Raw genomic sequence first — 6,454 nt, 5'->3', positions numbered from 1 at the left:
AATATATGTGAAGACATAGGGAGTACCCAACCCGAGTGGGCTATTATTAGTGTCGAATCCCCTCGACTGTGTCGAATCCCTTCGACTATATCAAATCACCTTGACTGTGTCAAATCACCTTGACTGTGTCAAATCCCCTTGACCGTTGTCGAGTCACCTCGACTGGGACACAAAAGCACTCTAAGTAGTCACAAATGGACCATGAGTGGGGCTCGGCCGTACCCGTTAGATCTAACCTTTGTCCATGTTTTTATGAGAGTTATTGCCATTTCAGTTTCGGCCTATGCTCACATGATCCAATAGTTCATTTCATAGCCAAATCATACCATTGAAACATATGTAGCATGTATTTCACCCCCGAGAGTTATAAATCCGAAAACAGTTAAGAGAAAAGGGGGACATGAACTCACAGCTTTGCGTTCCTGAGAGAGAGATGTTCAACCAACGTGTTCCGTAAATGCGAGTCAACCTACAAAGGTTCTAACTCATTAGACACGTCGGTCCTTCCTAGACCTTCTATTCGTTGTTCATCTTGAATGTTTATCATTTTCATTTCGTTTTTGGAACACCTGTGTATTTTAGTAATATGTTGGCATTTGTTTTCTAGCATACTTTGAGTTGAGACTTTATATTTGTTACACAAATATCTTTTATGGATTCAAGTGTTAAAAATATTTATTTTTAACATCGCCAATACGTTGTCGTATGCGTACGACATTCTTGCGAGAGTTCACTTCAAAAAGTGTGTGTGAGTACATCATCATGTGCGTGAGTCTTTTATACATATGTGTATCCCGCATTGTACGTGTAGGAATACCGTATTTATACGTGTAGGTATACCGTATTATACGTGTAGGTATACCGTATTTAATGTATTTGCATAATATATATTTATAAAAAAAATATACAAATATTTTACCTTGGGCTTAGCCCACAATTTAGTGTTTTGGGCTTAATCCTTATTTTGTGGTATTTGGGCCTAGCCCAAGTTCTATAAGTTATTGGACCTAGCCCATGTTAGTATTGTAAATGGGCTTTTGTAAGTATTAGGAAATGGGCCTTTGCCCATGTATTTAAGGTATTGGGATTAGCCCAATATTTATGTTATTCCAAGCCCAAAATTTAATTCTAAAGGCTCAAAGTTATATAACTTAATCCAATATTTGTGTTCTTGAATTTGTGACAAATTTTTACTAAGTAAGATATAACTATATTAGTAAATTTTTAGAACCACACTTAGTGTTACTTTTATTATTGAACTTTCCGGCTTTTGTTGTCTTGGACATATATGCGAAGTCTCCAAAAATAGTTTATTTTTACACTTGTCGCAACATTTAATTTATATGTGTAGTTTTGTTCGGTGTCCGTTCATCCGCGTTTCATTGTCCGTTTATTTGTTTTAATCACAATATATATGGAACCCCATGTGTATAAGTTTGGTGTATTTTTCACGTGTAGTGTATTTTTATATTTGGTATGTATTCTTCCTACCACAAATACATATACATATAATATACCAGTAACATATACCACATAAGGCATTTGAAGATATGTATATAATTTTCTCAAAAATCATATTTATTGTATTATTTATAAAGGTTTTTTTTCCACTTCTCGTTTATAAAAGTATCTTTTTGAGTTTATATAAACTCTTGGATGGTTAAGACTTAACCATCGTCATTAGAGTTTGTCTAATCATGATTAGGGTTGCTAATTACAATTAAGGTTGCTAATCACGATTAACCATGCTAATCACCCCGTTAATTACAATTTAATCGCGATTAATATTTTAGAAAATTTCGTCATAGTTTCCCCTAAACTATGGCATTTTCTCACGTTTTTATGACGTGTTTTGAAGCATGTTTAGCACCCTTAATCATGATCAGTCCAAACCAAGTTTCATTCCATCACTTAGCATGAATAATCCTACTTTTAATGTCACACCCCCAAAAATCCACACGCGGAGTACCACCGCTTGGAGGCGTGACATGACCAGGATCAAGCCATCAATCATATTGAACATAGCATAATATAAATAAGATAGTTCGTAAAACCCAATTCAATACAATTGATGTTCTAAACCAAACATAGTATCAATAGCGGAAGCGTAATAATGAAAATCCAAAGTATGTAACTGTAAACCCAAAGTAATGTTAAGTTTGATTGTTTAAACGTTTTAACATGGCATCCACGATCCATGTTCCACAACGACCTGCTCCTTCCTAATGCAAGCTCCATAAGTACCTAAGGTCCTGCAAGGCATGCAGCAGAGAGTCAACAACTAGTTGAGCGAGTTCACAGTTAATAGTTCAGTAATAGTATAGTGTGAGTAGTAGTATGTTCGTTCGTTATGTCATGTATCGTATTAGTTTCCATCGCGGCCTCCCAGGCAGGTATGCGAAGATATTAGGGGATGTTTTTCCCAAGTATTCTAGACTAGGTTTATTTGTATCGCAGCCTCCCAGGCAGGTGTGCGAAGATTAGTAAATTTAGTTCGCGGCCTTCCTAAGGCAGGTGTGCGAAGTCAGTCATAATATCGCGGCCAACCCTTGGCAGGTGTGCGAAGATCAGTTCAATAAGTGTTACTAGTCTAGCCGTATCTTGTTGTTAGGTTCTATCATCTGAGTATATACAATAAGTCATCCAATCTCATTCCCACCCGGGAACCCCATGCCTTGGGTTAATCACCTTGGTTTGCTCGGTATGCTAAGTAAGTGCTCACAGTTAATCAATCACGTCCTAAATACGCACGTATGCATAATCAGTTTATATCCAAGTTGATCACATATAGGCATAACCACAGAAGTACTAGCACGTATCCGTTATCACATAAGTCATGTACATCACTTAACAGCAGTTGAATATTTCAGTTAACCTTTAACAGAATTAGGCTGAGTTACTGGACATATTATACATTTGGCGAAACACATTTTGGCGACACATGTTTTGGCGAAACACTATCTGTTTCGTCGTTGGACCCTTTGACGAAACCAAAATCCTGTTTCGTCAATAGCTCTTGGCGAAACTAAATCCTGTTTCGTCATGAGTTCTGTTTCGCCAACAAGTCCGTTACGTCGACATCAGTTACGTCAAATATCAATTACGTCAATCATACCAATCAGTTACAGTATCAACACAGAAACCCTAATAGCCGTCATCAACATCATACAGTAAACATGCGGCACAGAAAATCATCATGAATCAATCATAACCCTATCATAACATCATCATCACAGCCCCGATGTCTAGCATGAATCCTAGATTTATGAATACCACAAACCGATTACCATGGCATATCGCATCAAGACTCCTATTGACATACTATCATGTATTCCCATTACACTAGTAACATACAAGCACAATAGTTTCCAATCATCATACAACAAATCCGACATAAGAGAACCGTAACCAACAATAGATTCCATTTAGCCAATTTATCAATCGGTCATGGGTATAATGTTAACTAGCATCGATCCTAATGGATTTGAATCAAACACGGTTAGTGATAGCAAGATCAAATAATCACACAAGAATTTAGCACTAACCACAACAAATAGAATGGGAACTTGGTCGACTTGGGGGCTTCGGAGCACACTTTGCCATCCACAAAGAGGGAGCAGTCTCTAGCGTTTTCTGTTTTTGCTAAAGTGTGCCAGTGGAAGTCGTTCCGAGTAATTATACGTACATACACGTATTGGGCCCTAACTGGGCTTGGCGAGTCAGCGGGCCGGCGAAACAGGCTGTTTCGTTGAGATAGGATTGACGAAACAGGCCTCCTGTTTCGTCGAGCTATATCTTGGCGAATCACTCTCTTGTTTCGTCGAAGAGTGCTTGGCGAAACACACTTGTGTTTCGTCGGGTTGTTCAAGTGTTAACAGTTTAAGTTTATCAACAGATTTCAAGTTATACAATCAAACACATAATCATACAATCACAGAACACTTTATTATATCACAACGTGTACATTACAAGTCAAACGACTAATCAGTCAAAGTCAACGGTCAAAGTCAACGTGCAATAAATACGAAAGTGAAAGTCAGAAACTGGAGTTGTCACATTATCCCCAACTTAAAAGAAATTTCGTCCCGAAATTTAGTACGTACCCACTGAGGAAGCTAGATAGGTTGCATCGTTCACTGGTTTTCTTGGGGTGTCACATCCTCCCCCCGTTGATCTGGAATTTCGTCCCGAAATTCCGTGGTAGTAGCTTCAGCCTCAGCAGTGGTTGTATTGGTTTCGAATAACTGGGGATACTTTTCTGTCATCTGGTCTTCGCGTTCCCAGGTGTACTCTGGGCCACGACGGGAGTTCCAACGAACTCGAACAAGAGGGATTCTCTTGTTTTTGAGGACCTTAACATCCCGGTCCGTGATTTCAACTGGCTCTTCGACGAACTGCAACCGCTCATCGATAGTGAGTTCCTTAAAAGGAACTATGAGGGTCTCATCTGACAGGCACTTCTTCAGATTCGACACGTGAAATACATTGTGAACTGCACCGAGTTCAGCTGGTAGGTTTAGCTTGTAGGCCACTTTGCCTATTTTCTCAATGATTTCGAACGGTCCGATGTACCGCGGATTTAGTTTGCCCCGTTTGCCAAAACGTACCACACCCTTCCAGGGTGAGACTTTAAGTAAAACCCGGTCCCCGACCTGAAATTCCAATGGCTTCCTACGCTTATCCGCGTAGGCTTTCTGACGGTCGCGTGCTGCCGCCATGCGTTTCCGTATCTGCGCAATCTTTTCCGTGGCGTCCACTACAATCTCTGGACCCGTAATCTGACTATCCCCCACCTCTGCCCAACAGAGAGGTGACCGGCATTTACGCCCGTACAATGCCTCAAATGGAGCGGCTTGTATGCTGGTGTGATAACTGTTATTGTATGAGAACTCCACCAAAGGGAGGTGCTTTTCCCAGCTGTTGCCGAAGTCGATAACACATGCCCGAAGCATGTCTTCAAGAGTCTGGATCGTTCGCTCAGACTGCCCATCCGTCTGAGGATGATATGCTGTGCTCATGTCTAAACGAGAGCCAAAAGCTTTGTGCATCGCTTGCCATAGTTCCGAGGTGAATCGTGCATCCCGATCCGAAATAATGGAGGTGGGCACTCCGTGCCTCGAAACAACTTCTTTAAGATAAACGTCTACGAGGGTGGAGAACTTATCCGTTTCCTTAATAGCCAGGAAGTGTGCAGACTTGGTGAGTCGATCCACGATCACCCATATGGTATCATTCCCACGCTTGGATCTGGGTAAGCCTGTAACAAAATCCATGGAAATTTCTTCCCATTTCCATTGCGGTATCTTGGGTTGCTGAAGTAGGCCCGCTGGCTTCTGATACTCCACTTTGACTCTTGCACATGTCAAACACTTGCCGACGTAAGTAGCGATGTGGGCCTTCATGCTAGGCCACCAGTATGTAGTTCTGATGTCGTGGTACATTTTATCCGACCCTGGATGTACCGAGTAGCGAGACTTGTGAGCTTCGTCCATTACCAGCTCGCGTAAACCGCCAAAAAGTGGGACCCAAATACGCCCCGTTACATAGTAGGCGCCGTCTTCCTTTTGTTCCATTCGTTGCCTTGAGCCGCGTAAGGCTTCAGCTTTGACGTTTTCGGGTTTCAATGCTTCTATCTGAGCAGTTCGTATCTGTGCAGGAAGACTGGACTGAATGGTGAGTTGCAAAGCTCGTACACGTCTAGGTGTAGTATCTTTCCGACTAAGGGCATCAGCCACAACATTGGCCTTGCCTGGATGGTACTTGATGGCGCATTCGTAATCGTTCAGAAGTTCAACCCATCTTCGTTGAGGCGTGTTCAAATCCTTTTGCTTAAGGATATGTTTGAGACTCCTGTGATCGGTGTAAATTGTGCACTTGGTACCGTACAGATAGTGTCGCCATATCTTAAGCGCGAAAACAACAGCTCCCAGCTCTAAATCGTGCGTCGTGTAGTTCCGTTCATGAACCTTGAGTTGACGAGAAGCATAGGCAATAACTTTATCCCGTTGCATCAATACACACCCAAGACCCTGTATCGACGCGTCACAATAAACCACAAAGTCGCCCGTGCCCTCTGGCAATGAGAGAATAGGTGCGCTGCAAAGCCTATCCTTTAGGTACTGAAAAGCGGTTTCCTGGGGACCTCCCCAACGGTAGGTGACACCCTTCTGTGTCAGTAGTGTAAGCGGCTGTGCGATCTTCGAAAAGTCTTTGATGAATCGTCTGTAATATCCCGCCAAACCCAAGAATTGGCATATTTCCGTTGGTGTACGCAGTGCAGGCCAGTTCCTGATCGAATCTACCTTGGATGGATCGACATGAATCCCATCCCTGTTCACCACATGGCCTAAGAAGTGGACTTCACGAAGCCAGAAGTCGCATTTGGAAAACTTGGCGTACAATTGCTCCTTTCGAAGAAGTTCCAAAATCAATCGTAGGTGCTGTTCGCGCTCCT

This window comes from Helianthus annuus, chromosome 8 (genome assembly GCF_002127325.2).
Source record: "Helianthus annuus cultivar XRQ/B chromosome 8, HanXRQr2.0-SUNRISE, whole genome shotgun sequence".
NCBI classification, from domain to species: domain Eukaryota; kingdom Viridiplantae; phylum Streptophyta; class Magnoliopsida; order Asterales; family Asteraceae; genus Helianthus; species Helianthus annuus.
This window is presented reverse-complemented; position numbering follows the sequence as displayed.